At 39.5% G+C, this 15,628-nt stretch overlaps 1 non-coding gene and 1 pseudogene across 1 annotated transcript; one reads left to right on the plus strand and one right to left on the minus strand.

Moving 5' to 3' along the window:
* Positions 1-13,950: 13,950 nt before the first annotated feature.
* LOC120608450 (uncharacterized) lies at positions 13,951-14,069 on the minus strand (annotated as a pseudogene).
* Positions 14,070-14,883: 814 nt separating this feature from the next.
* On the plus strand, positions 14,884-15,002 carry LOC120608413 (5S ribosomal RNA). The gene has a single exon (XR_005654383.1). It is a non-coding gene; the product is annotated as a 5S ribosomal RNA (ribosomal RNA).
* Positions 15,003-15,628: the final 626 nt, after the last annotated feature.

Raw genomic sequence — 15,628 nt, forward strand, 5'->3', positions numbered from 1 at the left:
GCTTCAGTGGAATATTATAATTATTTTTCTCCATTTATTTAATGTGAAAGACTTATACAGAAAAATTGAGTGTGTTCCATGTCTTAAGCTTCTATCTGTAGTTGCCATATGAATTGTTCATGAAATTCTATAGCTAGTTTGATTAATTTAAAATCATAAGCCATTCAGGTAGTCCCACTGAATATCTTACATTAGTAACTTCAGTGACTGTTAAGCATATAGCAGTAAATTGTTAGTAAGATGTTTTGAAATAATAGTTACTGTGTGTCCGGCACCTGACAGGCGAGCTCAAACCAGCCTAATTCAAACTATAAAGGGTCACAGATGGGTACAGGGACCTAGTGAATCCCATATGGGGCCAAGGTCCCATCTGGAACCAGCCTTGCCCTCTATGTGGGCCTTTGTGATTTGTCAACTTCTTTTCTTCATGGGTCTAATTATTTATTAGTGGCTTGGCTTTCTTAGCATCTTCCAATATGTCTAAAATGGCCAGACCCTTTTTTGGTTCACTGGTGTTCTTGGCCCAGTGGTGGACACCTGACCCAAGCTGGACAAATCAGCTATGGGATGGGGTTAGGGGGAGGGTATGGAAAGGAAAGTTTCTCTTTAGAGTATGTGAGAAAAGAAAGAAAATGGTTGGTACCTCATAATATGGACTTTATCTGGTAGTCCTCACAGCAAACCTGGAGATTCCATCTCTTGTTTATAGATGAGTTAAAAGGATCAGAGAGGTCTGGTATCTTTTGCCCAAGATTACTTGAGCTAAATGATGGAGCCAAGGTTCAAACTGAGATCTGGCTCAAGCTTGTGCTTTTTTTTAACTAGATTACGTTGGGTTCCACTTCCCTGCTTTGCAGAAACCCCTAACACCTTCCCCAGATCCCACTGCTGGATTGATAGGGATTCAGTCATTCTTTGGGCACTGGGCATGGAAGTACAAAGAGAATCTCTGAAAATGTGCTCTTTGCATTTATTTCTCTTTGGAAAGGGGAATCTGTGTCATCACATTCCTGGCCGTTTATGACTTGTATTGCTCTGTCTCAATGGAGAAGCAGGTAAGGTATGATGTTTCAATAGTGATAATGAAGGGAGAGAAGGAAAAGAACCCAAACCTAGCGCTTTCTCCTTTTCTCTAATCCTCACATTCATGCAAATATAAAGAGGTTTCAGTTGCCATAAGAACAACCTTGGTAGAACCACAAGGACTAATGTCAAGTCAAGCGTTTAATTCCAGTCGGTCATGGTCAGAGATAGCCATGACACGTTCTACTTGGTCATAGGTCGAAGCAGCAGAGAATTCCCTGTGTGGTAAGCTCTGGTGAGTCTGAGAGGTGGTGGAGACTTGTAGGCAGAGTCTAAAGGGACGCTTGGCCTCTGGCTCTGGGGGCAGGGACCTGGAGAGACACAGCTGAGTATCTGCAACTATCCCAGGCCACTGAGCTGGGGGGGCAGTTCATCTGAGTTTGGGTCATGGCTATAGCCTTCCTAGGGATCACGAGTTCCTCTGACTGGGCCCTGATCCCAGGATGTCCCAGTCCCGTCATTCTTGTGGCAGAGATGGAACTTCCAAAACTGCCATAGTGGACTGCCTGTTTTGAAGGACAGTTCAACTTCTTTGGGTGAGCTTATATCAGAAGTCTGCCAATTGTCCCTGTGAAGCTACCTTTAAAGGGACTTAGAAACACGTAAGATATGTGTTATTCATCCCTGTGGGGCTCATCAGCTTATCTGGAAATGACTTCTAAATTTGAGGTGGTCAGATGCATCAGACCATATTTTTCTAGCGGTTTAAATTTTCAGTCACTCCAGGAAATTGCAGGATTTAATAACTGCTGAGTTGTTGGACTTCTCTGCAAGCTGGGAAGCTGACCTAGCAGATTAGTGAAGAAGGCAATACATTGGGGCCAGGGGTCCTATCTCAGCTTCTACACTCCCTTAGTGACCTCAGGCAACTCACCAATCTGTCTCTGATCCTGTTCCCTCAATTGTATGATGGGCCTACTTAGATTTTACTGAATTATTGATAGCATTAGATTAACCAATATGTAAAGTCCTTAACCATTTTATAGTACTCCCTTCCCAAATAACAAAAGTGGAAGTGAGAAAAATTCCAGAAATAGGTACTTAATAAATGATAGCAATGTTTCCAAAATTTGTGTGGCCTTGACTTAGTCAATCTCTGAGCCAGATTTCTATCTGTAATGGATATCCCCTTCACAGAAATATTGTGAGAATTGAATGACAAAGCCCAGAGCCCAGTGCACGACAAGAGTTAGAATAAGAAAGATCCTCTGTGATCCTTATGTGAGAAGAGACGAGATGAAGGATTTACATAGTAAGAACTTTATATTAAGTAAGTGTGCTATGGAAAATTAAGGAATCCACACTTGGGTCCCAGTCAGGCCGCAGTTTCTGCTTTCAGCCGCAGCTCTTTCACCTTCCACCTGCCTTGGTCAGCTCTCCCTGACCCAGCTTGGCTTCAGGTCCAAACCCCTGTGCAGGATCCTGCTCCTAGAACCCGAGCATATTTTGCCTAGAGCCTATTTCTCCACACTTCTCATTCATCCCTCCTGCCAGGGTGGGAAGGGGCTCCGCTCTCCAGAGATGACCCCTTTTCAGTAAGGGCTCCTCACATGGTCTTGAAAAACTAATACCAGTATGTTTAGGAAGTTGTCTTACAGCTCTTACCAGAAATACCTGAGGAAGATAGCTCAGAATTCTGTTTTTATTCGCCAAGTTAATGATTTTATTGATGTCTGCTGCTTTTACACCTTCAAAATGTGTACTTGAGGCCTAGGACGAGGAGGGACAGCACACTCAGTGTTGGTATCACAGCCTTGACATCGTGCCACACAGGCATTTCTAAATGGCTGTCAGTACGTTCTCTCTGCAAAATTGAACTTGAATGCCTCTGGTTGGCTTTTGGAACAACCATGCCCTGAATCAAAATACTGGTATAGAGCAAATTTGGTTACATAACTTGATGGTTCTGCTTTTCTTCATCCTAAGAGTTTTAGAAAATACCACGTTTTAAATTCAAAATGGTTCCCTTGGGGAGAAAAATCTTTCAAAATAAATTGGAGTACAGTATAGGGTTTAGCAAATTAAGTTCAGCTTAAAACTGACAGTGTTTTAGCAAATCTGTTTGGGGCCTGTAGTTTTGATCAGTTTTTTTATTGCCTGGCTTCTGTGAACTCCTCTGTGAGCCAACTGGGGTGTCTAGGTGCCAGCTGCATATTCAGTACAAGGCTGCAACCCTGTGGGACCAGGTCCATGAGCCTGTGTTCTTTATCTGAACCAGAATACTTACAGAGAAAGTGAAGTCCTGGAGAAAAAGGGGCTTTTTTGACAAATGGTGCCTTTTAATGGCTCCTATTCTAGAATCCATGGAAAGAAATTTTGACCTTTTAGGTACACAGTTATCTGAAGGGCTAAAAACTACAGGTGTCAGTCATTTTTTAAAAAGAACAAATTAAGGAAGACCTTTATATACCAAAATAAATTTTCCCAAGAAAAGTTACATGAGAAAAAGAAAAAGGCAGAACAATAATATTTTGTATGTAGTAAAAGATAAGGAAGTAAATATGTTTATTTATATATGCATAGAGTATTTCCAGAAGTATATGCAAACACTTGGTAACAAGGTAACACTGCTTTGGGGGCTGGCAACTGGATGGCTGAGGGGTGGGAGATTTTTATTGTGTAACTTTTTTAAAATCTTAAATTTATTGGTGTGACTTTGGTCAATAACATATGTTTCAAATGTACAGTTCTATAATACACCATCTGTATATTGCATTGTGTGCTCACCACCCAAAGTTTAGTCTCCCTCCATTATCATATATTTGACCTACTTTCTCTTCTTTGTCCTATCCCCACCCCCCACTTCCCTTCTGATAACCACCATTCTGTTGCCTGTGTCTATGAGTTCATTTGTTTTGTTTGTTCATTTGTTGCTTTCTGTTTTATATCTCACATATGAGTGAAATCATATGGTTCTTGTCTTTTTCTGTCTGACTTATTTCGCTTTATGATACTCTCAAGATCCATCCATGTTGTTGCAAATGGCAGTGCTTCATCCTTTCTTATAGCTGAGTAGTATTCCATTGTATGTATGTATGTACCACGTCTTTTTTATCCAATCATCCATCAAAAGACACTTAGACTGTTTACATTGTGCACCTTTTTATCTTTGTAATTTGGCGATTGAATGTATTTTCTATTTTAAAAATAAAAATAAAGATAAATTTTAAAATTCACAGGGAGACCAGCAAAAAGAAAAACCAACCTAGCATTTAAAAAGAAGAGTAGAGTTCCAGCTCTGTGCCAACCCCTCTGAGACCTGGAAGCAAATTGTGCAAGCATAGAAGGAACAATCATATGTGGGCAGTGGACTCACAATAATGACCAAATCAATCCTCATTGTGTTATTCCTTGTTGAAATTCAGCAGCATCAGGAAGTGTACTGTTGAGAGACTAGGTAAAGTGTATTGTAAAGAGAGATACAATGAAACCATAGTCTGTGGTTTCCTGTGGTACAAGTTATTCTTTGTTTCTAAATCCAAAACCCTGGTCTTCCTCTGTGTCCTGGAGAGCTTTCCAAAATGTCTTGTCCCTTCTCTGCAATTCTATCATTTTTTGTGATGACTTTTTAGCAGCTAAATACCTCATAGATCCTGGACTGAGATCTATTTCTTTTTTCCTTCCACTTATGTATCAAGTGTTTATTATGCTTGAGGAATGGTACTATTCCCTGCCATTACATGCATTATTTTATCTACTGAGCTCCCTTATAAAACCATTTTACAAACAAGGAAATTGGGACATTCAGTAATGGTCCCACAGCCAGAAAGAGGTAGAACTGAGATTTGAACCAAGGTCATCTGACTCCAGGGTCACCTGACTCTACAGCTTGTGTTGTAATCACTTTATAACCTACTTGAGAATACATGGCACAAACGCTTTAGCCAGCAGGGAGCTGGTGCAGTGGTTTCCTTGAGAACCAAACCTGTCCCTGTCTCGTACCTCCTGGGATCCCGGCGGCGTGTGAGGCCCGGGCAGCACATATAGGAGAACTGTGGTTTGGAGGACAGTAGACCTTTGTGACTCACCAGGTTTACGAATAACACTAAATTGCATTTTATGAAAGCAATGAAATGTTGAAAACCTAGCTGTCTGTATTCGCACCACCAGCACAGGCAGTCGACCTTCTCAGGAGGGTGGCTGTCCACAAAGACAGACCTCTGTTACAGTTCCAGGAGAACGGAGGAGTCGGCCGCCGGGGAGAGAACAGGCCGCGTCGGGCCACAGTGCTGGCTTTGTTGAGCTGCAGGCCTGCTTCTGTGCCCCAGCCTGCTGGATTCAAATCTGTGCCTGAGCAACGTGACACATGACCGCACATCACACCCTACCCAGCCACTCGTGAACATAAACCCACACATGCCAGGTTGCTGCTGTTTGTTTACCCTAAACACCACTGGCAGAGTTTGAAAGAGGTGAAAGCTGAGCTCCAGGAATCATAAGACTGGCCCTCGAGTGAGTGGCCAAGGGGTCTCATAGGTCAGTACTGGGAACTCAATATTGTGAAAGCTGGTTGGAGACTGAAGCCCTAAATATGATGAAAAAGTTATAAATTGCCGTGTTAATTTTTTTACTCCTTTTATACAAAAACTTTGAAAGGGAGCAGGCTACATATCTTCTGACCAGCATATTCTTTCCTACTTTACCCTGTGGGAAACCAAACCATCATCATAAGGTTGTTGTGAAAAATGTAGTTACCCCAATATCAACACACACTTGAGCCATTTAGTTTCAAAAGCTTCATGGAGCCATTGGCACAGTGAGATATCCTGGACACTTGGATTAATTGAGTCATTCATTCATCCAACAAATATTTATTGAATGCCTGTTTTCCAGGCATTTCATTGTTCTAGGCATAAGAAATACAGCAGTGAACAAAACCAACCCAAATCCCTGCCCTCATGAATTTACAGTGTAGTTGGAGGGAGATGTAATAATCAAATGTTAGTGAAAATTTTGATATTTAGATGGCAATGGTGATATGGAGAAAAATAAAGTGGGTACAGGGGACGGAATATGAGCAGTGAGAGGTGAGAGACTTTCAATAAAGTGGTCTGGACAGGTCCATCAACCTGAAGTAAAGCCCTGAAGGACTTGAGTGAGCCCTGTGGATACACAGGGGAAAAACATTCCAGAGCATCAATAGCAAGTGCAAAGGCCCTGAGGCAGTAGCACACCTGGCATGTTTGACACTCAGCAGGGAGGTAGTGTAGGATGGAGGTGGGGCTTGTGTGATAGGGTAGTGGTGGTGCAAGGCTGAGGAGGAGGAGAGAAAGCCTGGTGGAGGGGGATCCAGGTCATAGAAGGCCATAAGTGGGCTGTCGTGGTGACTTGGGCTTTTATTCTGAGTGAGATGGGGAGCTCCTGGAGGATTTGAGCAGAAAAGTATGTGATCTGTGTCATGTAACAGGGTCACTTTGGCTGCTGTATGGGGGCAGAAAAGACAGAAGCAGGGAGATCTGTTAGGAGGCTTTGTGATAATCCAGACATGATGGGGGCCCACACTGAGAGGGAAGCAGTGGAGGCTGAGGACAGCAGGGTTGAGTCCTTTGTCCAGGGTACCGTGCCCCCAGTGTGGAGCTTAGCAAGCACAGCAATGGCGCTGTCCTTTTTCTATGCCTCCATAGCTGATGACCACCCTTTTTGATTGCTAACTTCTGTCTTGTTTATCAATCTGTCTTGCTCTGCTTCAAGAGCCGTTCATTCTTAGCATAACTCTTCTGCTCTATTAAGTATTGGTTTTGTAACTCAGCTTTCAGAGAATGCCCTTACTTTCAGGTTTTAGGGACTACCTCATCTCTTTCTCCAGTATAATAGCCTGACTAAAGATCAGACACAGGAAATTGATTTTCAGGGTTCTGGGTGCACACACCCGCTTTTCAGCAGTAGATTGGCCAACCTGGTTATGGCCTGAGAATCTTGTCTTTCTCTCAGTGCAGTTATGTCTGCCTGGTCACCATATTGACTGCCTCTGACCAGTGCTGGTATCTTCAACATAGGGGCCAGCAGTTGGCCCTCCATCCACCCTGTGAACCTCATAACTGCCTGGTCAGAATGCAGCCACGTGACATTGGCAAACTGAATTGGCAAACTTTAACAGACTGTTCTCAATTCTTTTCAGGCTCCTTTCCACTCCCTAATGTGCAAACATTTGATCCATTGCTCTTCATGGTTGGGCCTCCATTGTGCTCTGTGCTCTGCCTGCTGGCTAGGATGCCCTCTGCTGTACTTCTGTCTTTCCTAGGTAAGCCTTTTTATTGAAGCCTTCCTTTTGCTCCCATTTGATCTATTTTTTTTTTTTTTTACCATTGTTTGTCTTTTAACAAATATTTGCAAATAAGTTGATAAAACTTTAAAAGATTCCTTTCTTAGTCTCTCCTGCTTATAGTTATGGTATTTTTCAATCCTGGCTTTATATAGGCATCACCTGGGAAATATTAAAAACTATTAAGATGCCTGGACCCCACTCCAGACCAATTGAATCAGAGTCTAGAGAGTGGAGCTCAGCCTTCAGAATATTTTGAAAACTCCCCAGATGATTCTGATGTACAAGTTTGCTTTCTTTCTTCAGGTCAATATAAAGAGGGCCTGGTACTGGCAGGCTGTATGGGCTTCTCACTCACCAAGGCGCTCAAAGATTCTCTTTCTCTAAATGAGGTCTTATAGAGAGTCAGAATCAGTGAAGCAATTGAAAGAAAAAAAAAATGTTCATTATATAAATTTAAATCTCTATTTCATTACCAGAACACATGGCCTGGAATGAACTATGAATTAATATAGTTTTAGTTTGTAATCATTTTGAATAGCACAATTTTATTTTATTGTATTTTGTATGCGTTAAAAGCAGTGATCTATTAAATATAAATGATTAAAATATGCCATGAAATGTTTTTCATTCTTTAATGCATTGGGGCTTTAAAGAACTAGAATGGCTCCAGCCTGCCTGGGGCAGAGGGGCTTCTCTGGGGAGCAGCCACGGCCGGCAGAGGGAGTGCAGGGCAGGGACTCCCAGGAGCTGGATCTTCCTTTTCCTTTTCTGGCCCCGAAACTCTGGGCATATATCACTTAATCTTCTTTTGCGAGGAAGATTTTATGATTCTATTAGGAAAGTGGGGAAACTGAGGTTCAGAGAACGTAAAGAAACTAATTATGTAAAAGTCCTTGAGCAGTGTTTTAGAGCTTACCGGTCTTCTCATGCCACCCTACCCACATACCCTTACTGGACATCATGTCAGCTAACCTTGTGTAAGCTCTTTCTTCCCCCCTGGTACGTCCTTCCACGTCTTCTTTGTCTGGCTGAATCCCTCTCCTCCTTTGGGACTTGGTTTAGGCATTTCCTCGCCTGGCAGCTGTCCCTGTCCCACCCTCCCACCCTGACTTGGTTAGGTGTCCCTCTCTGTGCTCCTGAGGTACCCATACTTTCCCGGCCTCGGCATTTCTTGTGCTTAGTATAATTCTCTTGCCTGCTTCTCTTCCTTCTCTAGTCAGCTTCTATTCTCTATATTTTCCAGTGTGTACCATAGTGCTTGGCGTCTTTACAGCTTTATTGTAAGAATGAAGTAAGACTGGGTGACTCTAAAGTACTACCGTCTCACTGCTGCGTTATATTGACTGTGTGTGTACAGTCAGGGCAATTTATTAACTGGGATTTCTTGGCTATATTTCCCCTCTCTTACATTTTAAATTAATTGGTGAGCTCTTGCCAAAAGCAGAAAGAAAGGTTACCTCCAGCATTCTCCCTTCGATGAAAACCTACAATCTTCGACATTCATGATAATGACACAGGCTTTTATTGATGAATGTTTATGTTGCTTACTTTTTATTTTTTTCGTCACAAATGATGCCGCAGTGAGCATCTTTAGCCATTGTATTTGTTTTCTATTGTTGCTGTAACAAATAATCATGAACTTGGCTTAAAACAACACAGGTTTATTACCTTATAGTTCTGGGAGTTAGAAGTTCGAAATAGATTTCATCAAGGTGTTGGCAGGGCTGCATTCTTTAGAGACTCTAAGGCAGAAGAATCCTTTTCTTGCTTTCCAGCTTCTAAAGACTGCTGCATTCCTTGGCTCCTAGCTCTCTTTCATCATTATAGCCAGTCGATGTTGGTTGAGTGTTTCCCATACCAACACTGAGTCACTCCTACACTGACTCTTCTGCCTTCCTCATCCACATTTAAGTGACCCTTGGGATTATACTAGTTCTACCTGGTATAATCCAGAAGCACTTTCTATTCAGGTCAGCTGATTAACAACCTTAATTCTATCTGGCACCTTTATTACCCCCTGCCATGAACATGACATATTCACAGGTTCTCAGCTTCTGGGAATAAGATGTAGATATCTTTAAGGGACTATTATCAGCTTACCACAGTCATATATCTTTGAATATTTGTATAATTATTTTTGTAGAATAAATTAACTAGACATGAATTTGCAGCATTGGTGGGGGGAGGGGAAAGAATGCATGAAAATTTTCATTGCCCTCTTAAATGTTTAGATTTCCATCGACACTGTATGTGAGCCCTATTTCTCTCATTCTGCCCAGTTCTGAATATTTTAATGGGAAATACCCTATGATGAACATTTTCTTGCCAACGATTCATAAAATAGAATCAGAATTCATTGATTTGTTTATATATTAGTCCATTAGTATTTATTGTACACTCTTAATGCATGCCAGGTACTACTTGACATCCAGGAATTTACAAAGCTGTAAATGAGATAAGACATAGGTGCCAATACATGGCAGGCAATCTGAGAATTGACTACTGTGTAAAATCCATCCATTGCAACTTAGATGATCTAACTCACCTTTTATTGATCACCTTTTATTGGAAAACTTCATGTTTTTACCTAAATAGTTGGATAATCATGCAATATAGCAATATAACATGCAGTTGCCAAAACTTTTGTCCGAGTGTCAAAATTTGTCAAGTCTCAAAAAGTAACCTAAAAAATTGATTATCTGAAATAAGATAGTCACAGAATGACAAATTCTTATACGAGGCATTTAGAATAGTCAAATTCATAGAGACAGAAAATAGAACGGTGGTTGCCAGAGGCTGGGAGGCGGAGAATGAGAGTTGTTTAATGGGCGTAGAGTTTCAGTTTGGCAAGAAGAAAAGTTCTGGAGGGCTATCGCAAAACAATGAGAATGTACTTAATACTACACTTAAAAATGAATGACGTGGAAAATTTTGTTATGTATATTTTACCACAATTTAAAAAAAAAATCTAAAAAATAATTGATTACCTACTAAGAGGTCATGGATAAAGTTACTGCAAACATTTATTGAGTGCCAGCTACATTGGGCACTTCCATGCACCATCTTGTTTAATCTTCCCAACAACCCCATGTGATAGGTCTTAATCGACCTGTTTTGCAGGTGAAAGACTAAGCCTAGAGTCACACAAAGTGGTATTTGAGCCCCGTTTATCTTTCTCCCATGTCCCCATGCCTGATTAAAGGTGCATGAGTGAAATGAAAATGATTTATACTGTGAACACCATCCCAAATGTTCTCTAACGTAGAAATGTCCATATTAAAAATGACACAAGGTCACAGTTAGTTAACCAGACTATAAACCGGTAGCATTCACTGGCTTCTAACAGCTAAGGTTTATTTAGCTAAATGATTAGGGTTTAACTCATTCATTTCCTCCCTCCCTCCTTTCTCGTGCTTTCTTTCAATAATGTCCGCATCGTGGTCCCACAGAGCCATGCAACCCATACTGGGGTAACTTATAATTAAATTTGCCCCTGCCCCTTTCATTCAGAGATGGCTGGGAAAAATCTGTAAAGGACAAAGGACATGCCCTGCCCCTTCCTCCTCTGACATAGGCTCTTGATGACATCACATGAAAAGTCATTTCCTGCTTGGTCCTTATCTCTAAGGCTGACTAAATTGATAGCCTTACTTCCTTTAGTTGTATGTAATGGAATTTGGGAATAAAAGTAAAATCACTTCCTGTTGGGGTTTATACTTAGGTCCTTTAAAGTTCATGTACTTGGATGCTTTTTTTAATCTCTGGGGACCATGAAGTTCTTTGATATACAAAAAGAACAAGCCATAAAATATGCCCTACTGAAATTCAGTGAGAATCATGGTTTACCTACTGCTCATGTTCTGGTGAATGTATTTCCAACCCACAGATTTGCTGAAGGTTTCGAAGAAGTAAAACCTAACTCATACTAGCTTGGAGGTTTTAAAATTAATTTAAAAGGATGGCTATTATAAACTAAATCACTCCCTGTGGTTCTTTGAGGATCTCCTGTGCAGCATGGGGCAAAGAAAAGAACATTGGACTTATATTCTCATTTTGGCAAGAGAATCTGGAACTGCCCATCCTGAAAGAAGGCTGTGGCACCAAGTGACAAGTCACGTATGTAAAAGTGTAAACCATCAGGCATATTCCTTCAGGGTCCTGTCCCATAAGGAGAAATATGGTGCCCAAATCTGTGTTCCTCATGAGAGGATCAGGCGGGTAATTGAGTAACCACTACCAAAAGAGTGACCTCTGAGAAGTTTACATTTAGACAGTTATAAATGTCCATATTTAGATGACCCTATGGTCAATAGTCCAACTAGTAAATCAGGCTTTACTGAAAACCGATTGTCTCCTTTACCCCTTTTTATTATCATAAACTTTTCCATTTCTCTCCCAAAATGTATTCATTCACTGTCAAATGCTGAAATAGGGTGCTTTTTACACAATAGATTGAGGGCAACTTTTGTCGTATAGAATTAATGGCCTTGAGAATGAAAATACTCAAGGTCTTTTGATTCTCAACTTTTAAATAGAGCTTGTATGTCTTTATTATTCCCTTTATCAACAGGAAGCAGATATACGACAGACAGAACTGAGGCAGGGCAACAACTTTTAAAATTCATATTTTTCCATCAGACCATGATTGTTTTGGGAAGATTAACGTCCAGCTTAGAGTTTTCTAAAATGAGATTTTTGTTTTTCTGATGATAAAAGTAAGACATGATAAGTAATACCTGATAAGTATAGGAGAGAATGATTGCTACCATTTACTGAGCAATTTTATTTTATAGAACTCCCTGCTAAATGCTTGGCCCCCACAATCCCACTCGATCTTCAGACAGCCCTATGGGGCAGGCACTAATATTATTCCCTTTACTGACAAAGGTGCTCAGGCACAAGAGTGTAGTATCTGGCCAGAGAGCCACAAAAGGAATAGATGGAGCTAAATCCAGGTCATCTAACTCCAGTGCCTGGGTTCTTACCACTAGATTCCTTGATATTTGTTTCTGGTTTGTCTTCTAAAATATTATAAATGTGGAGGCAGAAAAATGTGATGTTAGACTGAAATATTCTTTACATGAATATAATGTAGTGGGGATAATAAAGGGACCTGTAAGAAAAGGGGCCATCTCTTCACTGCCTTTTGGATGTGTGACCGCAGACTCCAACTGACATCCCCCTTTGTGATCGAAGTCGAGGTAGCTATAACCCTGGAAGCTAGTTTGACTTTTCATGAAACCCTTTGAGAACTTACTCCTACAGTTTCCCCATGATATTGTATGGATCTGATTCTTTATATCCCTTTCTGTTTGAAATAGCTTGAGAAATTCCTTTTTCCTGCAGCTTGACCCTTACTGATGTGACATACATATTATATATATATATATAATTTTTATAATTAGAATCAAATACAGGTTTATAAATTTCCTTTATTGTCTCATAAACATTTAACAAATTTCAAAATTAAGTGTATACTAGTTGTATAATATACTTTCCTATAAAGGTACCATCATTCGTTTTCTATTCCTTTATTAATGGACATTTATATTCTGCCCAGATTTTTACTCTTATATTGGGTGCATCTTTGACACAGTGTATTGGTTTTCTATTGCTGCCGTAACAGATTACTACAGGCTTAGTGGCTTAAAAGAACACTAACTTATTATCTTGCAGTTTTGGAAGCCAGAAGTCCAATATAAGTCTCACTGGGCTAAGTTGTTGGCAGGCCTGCATTCATTCTGGAGGCTATAGAGGAAGATCCAAGATTTCCTTGACTTCCAGCTTCATGAGGCTGCCCACATTCCTTGGCTCATGGCCCCTTCCATTTTCAAAGCCAGCAATGGCTGGTTGAATCCTTCTGTCACTGCATTACTCTGACATTGACTCTCTTGCCCCTTCTTTAATTTATAAGGATCCTAATGATTGCATCGGGTCCACCCAGATAATCCAAGATAATTTGTCCATCTTAAAGTCACCCAGTTAGCAACCTCAGTTCCATCTACAATCTAATTCCCTCCTGCCATATAACATATTCACAGATGCAGGGATTAGGACGTGGGGGACCATTTGGGGAACCGTTATTCTGCTTACCACACACAATAATTCTGATTCTAAAAGTAAATCCTATGTGAAGAATCAGAGATGCAGGTAAAGGAATTTTAAATGCTTCTGACATGTCAAACATAATCGTACCGATTTACACCCCATTTGTAAATTTAAAAAATTCCCATCTTATTCTCACCACATCATTGCTAATATGGAGTATTACTGTTTTTCAATATCTTTCTGACATAGAAGCATATTAATAAAAACAATATCTGCATGTGATGGAAAATTCAGAGTATAAAAAGTATACACACTGGAAAGTAAATCTGATCACCTGTATCCTCCAGCCTCCCCAGAAGCTACCAGTGATGCCATTTTTTAATATATCATTGCACATATGTAAGCACACATATGGATATGTCCCTCCTTTTTATTTTATTTCATTTATTATTATTATGATTTTTTAGGCTAGGCAATCCTTGGTTGACCTCACAGATCGCAAGGACCTTGTCAGTTTATAATCCCTTATTTTTTTAATTTTTAAAATTTTTTTACGTCTACAGCACCTGGTCTTCCTAGATGGTCTCCCATCCAAGTATTAACCAGGCCCGCCCCTGCTTAGCTTCCGAGATCAGATGGGATCAAGCTTGTTCAGGATGGCATGGCCATAGACTGTCCCTCCTTTTTAAACAAAAATGGTGGTATACTATGTACATTCTTCTGATCTCATAGATTTTTAAAAATGGGTGGGTATGGGGAAATAGATATTCTATCTCTGATCTAGAAGTTCTATATGTTATAAAATATCCACAATGAATTATGTTTATTTTATCTTAGTAAGTAATGGGTCACATAGAGACCTTTTCATCTTTTACTTAAAGGCATGAGTACATTAGGATTCTACTTTTTATAGATGCAAAGTTTCAGTGTGCAAAGGCATATTGAAACAAGTTCAATCTCACAAGAGACATATGCAACTCTATCACTAGATCTTAACATTGTATTTACACTATGAAAATGGATGCTATGTTTGTAATAAGGAAAGTGTAGCTGTTTCTAGCTGAGAGAAACTTATAGTGTAATATATCAAAATGCAAACTATGCTAAAGCCAATTACACTACTGTAAATTCATATTTTCATAAAGAATTAGACTGTCACCACATCTAAAAACCACTTTCTGAAACTCTGTTGTATTCCCCAAATGTGTTCTGGAAAATAATAGTTGTGATGGCAAAAAAAAATAAATAAATAAATCTGTTATCAAAGAAATTCAACCCGGCCTCCTTATATTCAAATAATAATCAGTTATAAAATACAGAGAGAAAAAAATATATCATTCACAATAGTAGCAGAAATTGAACACATAGGAATTAACATTAAACACATAAAATAAGCTATGAAACTTCATTGAGAATATTAAAGAAAGTGAATAAAGGAAGAGATATAATTTTCTTAAAAAGTAGACTATTAAAAATGATACAAATTTGTCTACGGCCATGCCACCCTGAACAAGCCTGATCCCATCTGATCTTAGAAACTAAGCAGGGTCGGGCCTGGTTAGTACTTGGATGGGAGACCACCTAGGAAGACCAGGTGCTGTAGGTGTAAAAAATAATAAACAAGGGATTGTAAGCTGACAAGGTCCTTGAGATCTGTGAGGTCAACCAAGGGTTGCTTCGCCTAAAAAAAAAAAGATACAACTTTCCTCTTATCTCTACATTTAATACAAACACATTTAAAACTCCAGTAAATTTTTGAAGGAAATTATTAAAATGATGCTAAACTCTATCTAGTAATTTGTGGGCTATTCTAGAGTACAAAAGGAATTTAACTTTTGTCTTCCAGATATTAAGCCATATTATAAAGTTAGAATAATTAAAATAGTATGATACTGAGGGAGATCAATGAAATAGAATATTAAGTCTAAAAATGGATTTTAATTTATATAGGAACATAGCAAAAGAAGGGCTTCAGATCATTGCAGAAAAGACATGATTATCCATACATAAATTGGGGCCAATTTGCTCCTTTTTAAATAAATGGTGATATACTATGCACAACGAAACTATAAATTCTTATATATCAGCTTTATTTGAAAAACATAAAACCACAAACATTTGAGAAGAAAATTTGCTGAAACATTTTTTAATATTACAGAAAGAAATACAGGCCTTTCTAAGCACAAAATGATAAAAGATCTCACAAAGGAAAAATTTGAATATTTGGAATGT

Source organism: Pteropus medius, unplaced genomic scaffold, assembly GCF_902729225.1.
Source record: "Pteropus medius unplaced genomic scaffold, Ma_sr-lr_union100, whole genome shotgun sequence".
Classification (NCBI taxonomy): domain Eukaryota; kingdom Metazoa; phylum Chordata; class Mammalia; order Chiroptera; family Pteropodidae; genus Pteropus; species Pteropus medius.